Raw genomic sequence first — 9,747 nt, 5'->3', positions numbered from 1 at the left:
AATCGATTCGGGACCTTGTGAATCGGAATTGAATCGATTCTAGAAATCAGTGACGATACCCAGCCCTAGTCTTTATGTCTTTAAGACATTCCTGCAGTTTAACTAATTGGTGTGTGTCATCTGGCTTCATGGACAGATAGAGCTGGGTGTCATCTGCATAGCAGTGAAAATGTATACTATGTCTTCTAATGATACTGCCTAAGGGAAGCATGTATAATGTAAACGGAATTGGTCCTAGCACTGAACCCTGTGGAACACCATAATTAACCTCAGTGTGTGAAGAGGACTCTCCATTTACATGCACAAATTGGAGTCTATTAGATAGATATGATACAAACCACTGCAGTGCAGTACCTGTAATACCTACAGCATGCTCAACAGTATCGAACGCTGCACTAAGGTCTAGCAGGACAAGCACAGAGATGAGTCCACTGTCAGAGGCCATAAGAAGATAATTTGTAACCTTCACTAAAGCTGTTTCTGTGCTGTGATGAGCTCTGAAACCTGACTGAAACTCTTCAAATAAACCATTCCTCTGCAGATGATCTGTTAGCTGTTTGACAACTACTCTTTCAAGGATTTTTGATATGAAAGGAAGGTTGGAGATTGGCCTATAATTAGCTAAGACTGCTGGGTCTAGAGATGGCTTTTTGAGTAAAGGTTTAACTACAGCCAGCTTGAAGGCCTGTGGTACATAGCTGATTATTAGAGATAGGTTGATCATATTTAAGATCGAAGCATTAATTAATGGCAGGACTTCTTTGAGCAGTTTTGTAGGAATGGGGTCTAAAAGACACGGAGGTTTGGAGGAAGTAATTATAGAAGTTAACTCAGAAAGATCAACTGGAGAAAAAGAGTCTAAATGAACATCAATGGTACTAAGAGTAGCTGTAGATAATATTACATCTGTGGGATGATTACTGGTCATTTTTTCCTCTAATGATTAAAATTTTATTTGTGAAGAAGTTCATGAAGTCATTACTAGTTAACGTTAAAGGGATGGTTGGCTCAACAGAGCTCTGACTATTTGTCAGCCTGGCTACAGAGCTGAAGAGAAACCTGGGGTTGTTCTTATTTTCTTCAATCAGTGATGAATAGTAAGATGTTCTGGCTTTGCGGAGGGCTTTCTTATAAAGCGACAAACTATTTCTCCAGGCTAAATGATGATCCTCTAAATTTGTGACTCTCCAGCTTACGAGTCATCTGCTTTCAGGTGAGTGTTTGAAAGTTATACCTCTGATGTGAGAATTTCTCTTTCAGAGGAGCAGATTCGTATGTAGTAAAGAAGTGAAATTGTTAACAAGATAATCGACATCTGTGGGATGGCATGAAACCTTTTGGAATCCAAGATAACGCTGACCTCAGCCAGGGGGACAGTGACAACCTTCAGCAGCACCAGGAAGAGAGCCATGTTGCTGCCGTTTGGGTTATTTTCCCAGAGAAGACTCATCTATAGCACCAGTTCACTGATGGTGTCAGTGGTGCTTTATAATTACAGTGAAAACTATAAATGTCTTGTGAGCAAGCACTCTACAATAGTGGGAAGGAAAAACACCCTTTTAACAGGAAGTAACCTGCAGCAGAACTATGCTCAGGGAGGGGCGGGGCTCCCGGGCCCCTGCAGCCAGTCTTATCTGAGCCCTTTTCCACACCCCACCACCCTGTGTTTAAGTCAGGACCTGCCCTAGCATCTTTTTAACCATCAGTTACTGTGTCTGTGTGTTCCAGTTCAGGTTCAGTCACTGGAGCTCGAAATTCAAATAAACTTATTGGAACCACATTTAGATGTACGGCTGAAAAATATCATTTTGTGCAGCACCGTAACAGGTTCAAGCCTGACTTCTCTGAAAAGCTCCATGAACAGTGCGTCTGTGGCTGATGACAGTCGCAGGACCTCTGTGATCATATCTGGCACTGGTGGTAGTGGAGTGAGAGATCAGAGAACAGCAGTATCTATTCATTCCTCAGAGCTGAGGAAAAAAAGTTAATTTGAACTCATCAATATCCAAAGAAATCAGCCTAAACTGCACAGAATGTGAGCGTGTGAACAAACAACCAATGAAAGCTTAGTCTGGGGCTGAGCATCGGGGCATGTGACCTGTAAATGTGTTCCAGGCATAAAACCTGCCCACAGCGTGGAAAGAAAAGCGTCTGGACTTCTTTGAGTTGCTTGAAGACGTTTCACCTCTCATCCGAGAAGCTTCTTCAGTTCTAGTTATTGTCTGAGTGTGTTGCTGGGTCTGAAGTACCCGGCCCTCGAGGCCTGGAGTGTGACACCCCTGGCCACACTCCAGGCCTCGAGGGCCGGTGCCCTGCAGGTTTTAGACGTGTCCTTGATCCAACACAGCTGATTCAAATGCTTAAATGACCTCCTCATCATGTCCTGAAGTTCTCCAGAGGCCTGGTAATGAACTAATCATTTGGTCAAGGTGTGCTGACCCAGGGTGACACCTAAAACCTGCAGGACACCGGCCCTCGAGGCCTGGAGTTCGACAGCCCTGTTGTAGTTGGATACACTGTCTGAATGTGCCTGCAAAAAAAAAATAAAATCAACCCTCAGCATCGCTAACAGACCTGTAGCCTGGTGTGTTTCAGCAGTGACGTGAGCTCTTTGCTTTGAGGGAACGTTTAGGACCAGAGGACAGTGCAGCTCGCAGATGAAAAACTTCCAGGAGCTGAAAAGCATTCTCTGCTTTCCAGTGGATCTGAATGGCTTATCACACAAATAACACATTGCAGGTGTGAACAACAGCTTTTCAGTCCCATACACTGAAGTCAACAGCTGAATAATTACACTAACAAATGAGCTCCTTCAGCTGGCCTCCGTCCACACAGCAGTCCCCTACTGTAGTTCATTACGAGACTCAACATTAGGGAGAAAAACATAAGCCGGGGTTTCTTTGCCGCAGGCAGAAGCTTTAAATGAGCCTTATTACCACAAGCAGCAGGTGAGCTTACATAATAACACAATACGCACAAGTGGGATACGTGTGTGTGTGTGTCGAAATCAAATTTAGATGTTACAAGTTTAAAATGCAAAACAATCCTGAATCGTTTCAGTAAGAACTCAAACACAAACTCAAGCCTGTCCTGGTGACTCAGGTCATGTTTGTCTGTTGACATTAGTGTTGAAGACTTTGTTGTTAAAGGTAAGAATAAAAGTTGACTGATTACAGCAGACAGTAGGATGACCTCTGTGTTTGCAGCAGATCTTCACAGATCTCTGTTACTAATAATGTTTAACTGACGATACAACATTCAGGTTCTGTACTATTCAGGACTGTTCATGATGCACATCCCTGGGTGGACTTCTGCATGTCATAAATCAGCTACATAAACTGACTTGAACTGAATTCATGATGATCATTGGTGGATTTTCCCTGCACATGTTTGCCAGTCGTCTTTGTCGTGAGTCTGTTGAATATTTCAGAAAAAAGGGGCCGCACAAAAGCAACTATTTTATCTTAATAGATCAATTTTTAAACTTTTTGAAAAATAAAGTAAAAGTCTTTTTCACTTAAAGTTACATCTGAACAGTTTTGCTAAATCTTGGAACCCATGAGGCTGTGGGTCTATAGCTTTGCTCTTTTACTTTCTCCTTTCTCTCTTTAAAACTTTAAGGCACAGAGGAACAGAGCCTTTTACTCCACTGGTTGTACTTTGTGTGTTTATTTAACTTTTTTCTCATGATTTCCATTTACTTACATTAGAAACAAATGAGATTAGGCCACATTCACTCATCATAGTGTGAATGTGGGGGTGTTACGTCCCACCAGAGCGGCTTTCAGCTCGGCTTTGCGTAGACCAGTGGAGACACTGATCCCGTAATATGTAGCCAGCTCATGCAGATCCCTCTTCCTACAAACATCCAGCAGGGCAAGCGACGGCTCTGCCGTAAACCCAGCAATATCAAAAGTAGCCATGAAAACTCAAAACGGCCTGCAAAACACAAGCAAACCACTAAAGGGCCACACACACACACACACACACACACACACACACACACACACACCGCCTTCACTACAGAACTACACACACAGGCGAAAGAGAAATGTGTTGTGTCAAGTCAACCATTAATTAAAAAAATTCTACCCACACTCCCCCCAGTCCTGCCTACTCAGACTCTAGCCTGTCCTAGCTTCTGGAGCGTACCAGGCTCGAGGCCACTTTAAAGGCAAATCATCAGGTGCCACAGGCACCGACAAGCCTACCCCCAGCAGAGAATTAATCCCCACCCGGGTTTGCTCCGAAAATAAAAAAGGCAAAACAAAAAACGAGTGTCCGAAGGAAGAGCAAATGCTCAGCTAGACACTCCCCTGTGCTAGCCGGGGAGAGCAGCAGCTAGCCAAAGACCGTCACACAACACACAAACACCTGTTCACACTTGTAATCAACCCAATTCCTTTCATTCCGATCCCGGACGAGCCCCCACTTTGTTACGTCCCCACTTAAAAGTCTAGGCGATGAGGGTGGGGGACAGTAACAGTTAGATCCAGGTGGAATGAAAAGAACGCCAGGCAGAGGTATTTAACATAAAATAGATCTTTATTGTAGGCAAACACCTCAATAATCATATAAATGGCAACAACAAAAGGAGACAGCACCGCTGCTTTAATGAGAAATCAGGGAGGTCAACCCAAAGTGGTAATGACCACTTCAACAAAGAAAGCAACAATAAGGCTTCAACAGAAAGAGACAGCAACGCTGCTAGCAAACAATATCCAGGCAGGCCACACAAACTAATGAAGGCCGCCGTCACTCATGGGCAATCACTGCTCAGTTAAACACTACTCACAAAGAGCCACACACCAGAAGGCTGGTCATACGCAGCAGGCTGTTCCACACCTAAGCCAGTAGCACACTCTGACCAGCACAGAGGAAATCCACCAGAAACCTCTCCCTCCTCCTCCACACTGCTCTTCTCCAGCTCATATCACCCCTGAGGGTAATTGGTTGTAATGAGAGCAGATGAGCAGCAGGTGTGACCTAAAGGAGAAGGCAGGGGCAGAGAGAGACAAGGGGAGGGGCCAGAACAAAGGAGGAGGAGAGGGAGAAGACAACACCACGCCCACACACTCCCACAGCCTCCCAGGATGTAACAGGGGGCATAGTGTTTGTTTAAGGTTTGAATGGCCCAGGGGAAGAAGCTGTTAGTTTGTCTGGAGATGTGGGTCGGTGCCTCAGAGACACAAACAGGTGGTGGGTCAGGTGCAAGGGGCTCACCTTTGATGGTCCTGGTTTTTCTGAGACAGGAGGATCTGGCGATGGCCTCCAGGGGTGGCAGAGGGCAGCCGATGATTTTTGGGGCGGTATTAATTACCCATTGAGCAGCCTTCCTGTTCTCAATAGTGCCCACTGTGTACCAAACACCCAGGCAGTAGGAGAGCATGCTCTCTCTCTAATGAGAGTGGAGCGGACCTGTCTGTGCCTCATGAAGTCCATTATGAGTTCTTTTAAGGACGTTCAGCTTCCGGTTATGAGCACAAGCGGGACAAGTTCTCTCCACCCTGTCCGCTGTCTCATCTCCAACAGAGAAGAGTCCAACCATAGTGGTGTCCTAGGCATACTTGATAAAGACGTTGGTTGGATGGGTTGGTGTACAGTCATATGTGTACAGGGCGTACAGCAGGGGGCTGAGAACGCAGCCCTGAGGGGATCCGGTGCTGAGTGACAGTGGGGGGAGAGGTGGGGCCGAGTTGGACTGATTTAGACCGGTTTGCAAGAAAAACTTTGATCCAGGAGGATCACGGAGGATCTGAAGGTGGTCCAATTTGGCGGTGAGGATTTCTGGTATTATGGTGTTGAACGCTGAGCTGTAATCCATAATAAGCATCCTCATGTAGCTCTTCCTGCTCTCCAGATAGCTCAACTCTCTGTGAGGGGTGATGGTGGTGGCATTCTCTGTGGATCGATTTGGTCTGTAAGCAAACTGGTGGGGGTCGAGGGACGGGGGGTAGACAGTCTCTGATGTGCAGAGACACTATGTGCTCGAAACACTTCATGATTACAGACATGAGGGCTATAGGCCTGTAGTCATTGAGGCTGTCTATGCCAGTTCAGTCTTTCTTGGGGATGGGAAATGGTAATTCATTAGGTAGTAGAATATGGGGGCAGAAAAGAATAAATATCACTGATCACAGAGAGACAGACAGAAAAATATACTCTCACTTCTACATATAACCCCTAATTTAGACCCTTCAATCAACTTAACCTTTCTGTCTGTGTACTGTGAGGGAAACAGGAGAAACCTCAGAAAACTCATGCAAATGCAGACCGCTTCACTGGTATGCAATGATCACACTAGAATACCTGCAAGATTGGTACAAACATCAATAAAACTAGCATTAATCAAATAACTAAAAACATATAGTGTCACAGTAGAATTTGAGTTGTAAAGGAAAGCATCTTTGAGAACAAAGTCAAAGGTGACAACAGGAGAGTACAACAACAGGGCCATTTGAAATGTATTTGAAATTGTGCAGGGTTCCTATTGGTAAGCTGGATGTTGAGGTGTGTGTAGGTGGCACTGATCACATAGCTGGTTGCTATAAAAGCAGGGCGATTGCTGTTCAGCAGCCACGGATCACATCATTAACTGACTGACAGCAAATACAATCTCTGAAAACTGATCTGTGTGGCTTGTTGTCCAAACAGGAACAGATATGGGGAAAAGCAACTTTGAACTGGCACTTTGCCTCATAATCATTGCTGCCTGTGGCTTAAAAGGAAACATTGAACGTGACACACAAATTTTTATTGGGAAAAGGAACTGGACACAAGCAAGACTATTCTGCCAGACACATTATGTTGACTTGGCTACTTGGGACATGATAAATATGAATGTTATTATACCATTTTTGGTCCAAAGGAATATCCCATACATTTGGATTGGTCTACTCAGAGATCCTGAAGATGACTCAGTCTGGAAGTCTATAAATCTAAGGTGAGTATCTTTTTTGCAATGACCTTTATGTCAATATCCATGTCTGTTTATGTAAATATGACAAAACGGAGTTGCTGATTTTGAGATGATTGTTGTGTTGATTTCAGAACAGGTGAAGGTGTCTCAGGTGATGACCTCTCATCTCACCCAGCAAATGGGCCTCTGCACAGCAGGACTACTGTGCAGTTGTAGGAGATGACCTCATGTGGTACAGTGCACAATGTTCAAGTATCAATAATGTCTACTGTTCCCGAGGTGATGTAATCCAGTATCACAGTGTTATGCTCAGTTGGTATGACGCTCTAAAGTACTGTATGAAAAACTATGGTTACCTAGCCACTGTCACCCAGGTAAACTCAGGTGATGTTGACAAACGGGGCTGGATTGGACTGTATCGAGTGGGAGGCAAGACCTGGAACTGGACGGGTAGTTTAGCATCTAGCTACAGAAACTGGGCACCAGGACAGCCACTCACTGCAGACTGTGGCTCTTTGCATGCTTTTATCGGAGGCTGGGTAGGCTGTGCTTGCTCTGAAAAGTTTAACCCTTTTTGTTTTGTTGACAACCTGGTGGTGGTGAATGAGAACAAGACATGGGAGGACGCCTTGATTCACTGCAGAGAGATGAAAGCATCATGTGATGGCTGTACGTACGACCTCCTGAGCCTGACCGATGTCTCTCAGTACAACTATGTCAGAGACAGGATCTACAGAGCAACCACTGATGAGGTTTGAGTTTATTATTTTTGAATTATAGATGTTCTTCTAAATGCATCACTTGTTCATAGATTCTGCATTAAACACCAGAGGAGTTCACGTTCAAGTGGCTTTAGTCTTTCTACTAGTTTAGTGCTTTAAGGCATAAATTCCAGGCTGTGCTGTGGAGATGTCCTTTCATGTCCAATGCGTTGAAAATGTATACTCTAGAAAAGAAGTGCGTGTAAAAATATATATATTTTTTATTTTTTTTATTTTTTTTTAAAAAGGATCAATATTCATTTCAGAAAAAGCTTCACTAAAGCCTTAGTAATCAGCATTTGTGTCTGGCTTAATTTGCAAATATAAATCTTTTTGTCAGTAATTGATTGATTTGCCAGTTTATTTGCATTTTTCAGCTTTCTCAGAAAACTACCAACACTTCCACAGCCAGGACTGACTCTCCCAGTTTTGTCCTGTATTTCTCAGGTTTTGATTGGCTTGCGCTTCCTGGGAGGAAAATGGTTTTGGAGACAAACCAGGTCCCAAAGATATGCTGCCGGACTGTCCGTCCAACTGGGAACACTGTGGGACAAACAGCAGGTGGATGATCAGGGACTGCGCAGACAGAAGAAACTTTGTCTGCATTCAAGTAACCCCTCAGTGAATGAAACTGGCAGCTTAACATCAAATGCTACAATAATGCTTGTTCTATCAGTTCTTTAGCATATATTTAATTATTGTATACCTCTAAGTTTGATTCTATATTATTAATCCTTTCATTGTAACACATTTTATGCAATATAACTGTAACAATCTCTGAAAACAATGGTGTACTCTGAGGTTGTAGATACTTTGAAATGAAAAGTGCAGGTGATGTTTCACTTGTTGTGTTTAAACCTCTGCATCCAGCATATAAATTGTTTTGGTTTGCCTTGCTTTTCATTTATAATTAATTTTTCATTAACATGAAATCATGACTTACTGCTGCTACAGTGATACAGGCTCCTATAATGTTGGCTCTGTTAAGGTTATTGTAAAATATTTCAATTCAACAACCATCTCAAACAACTCTAGCTCTCAAAACGTAAGAATATTATTTAGGTTTTTTTTAAAATACTCAGTCTATACCGATATATTTCTTGTTTGCTGAAGACAGATTGCATCATTTTGATGTTTTAAGCAATTAAATAACATATTAAGAGAAGTATAACTGACCACCTGGGCTCTAGTGGTGGGAAGGGTCTTTGCGAGCCTCCATTAAAGCAAAATCGCACCAGAAAAGAAAAAGAAAGGGAGGGAAGAAATGTCAGGGAAGTCTGCTGTGTGGAGAGAAAAGCAGAGCAGAGCAGCTACAGGTTAAAATATATCATATAACATTTAGAAAAATTTAATCTAATGCAATTTAACATTCTGTTTTTAGGTTGACTCTACTTTAGAATTACAGTTTCATGAATATGAACTATATCTAAAAGTTTGGACAATCATTTAAGCTTTCATAATAATCAATAAAAAATGTAATTACATTATTAACCATTATTATAAGTTTCATTAAGTTATAACTGGTGAAAAACTACCCGAGGTTGGCAATGTCCCAAGATAGGGCTTGCACTTCTCACCACTGAAATCCAATAGGCCAGATAATTTAGTTTTAAAGATCTAATTAGTGATTTTGCTAAAAAGAAAATGTGCCAAGTGGTATGTTACTGAGGAATAAACTCCATCATCATCTATACATTATCATTATTGATTTATTATATTATTATTTGCATTTATTATATTATGATTTTTTTAAGATTTCTTAACACTTACGATTTTTTTGGCCTTCATGTTTTGAACCATTACACTGTAAATTAGGAAATCTGATGCTTTGTGTCCGTTACTGCAAATAAAACATGGCTCCAATGAATTGTTCAGTTGTCTTTATCGTAAGCAGTTTCTAAATGTGAGCCTTACAAAGCTAGGATTGCCTTTTGACGCCCTTTTATGCAATAAATGAAACAAAGTAGATTTATTTACTTATATTAAAATCAATCATTCACGAGGGAGATGGGTTAAGAAAGGAAGCAGGGCCACAGATTATTTATACATACAGTCCATAGTTTTGCG

The sequence above is a fragment of the Simochromis diagramma genome, unplaced genomic scaffold (assembly GCF_900408965.1).
Source record: "Simochromis diagramma unplaced genomic scaffold, fSimDia1.1 OVJJ01000618.1, whole genome shotgun sequence".
In the NCBI taxonomy this organism is placed as follows: Eukaryota; Metazoa; Chordata; class Actinopteri; order Cichliformes; family Cichlidae; genus Simochromis; species Simochromis diagramma.
Note: the sequence above shows the minus strand (reverse complement) of the source record.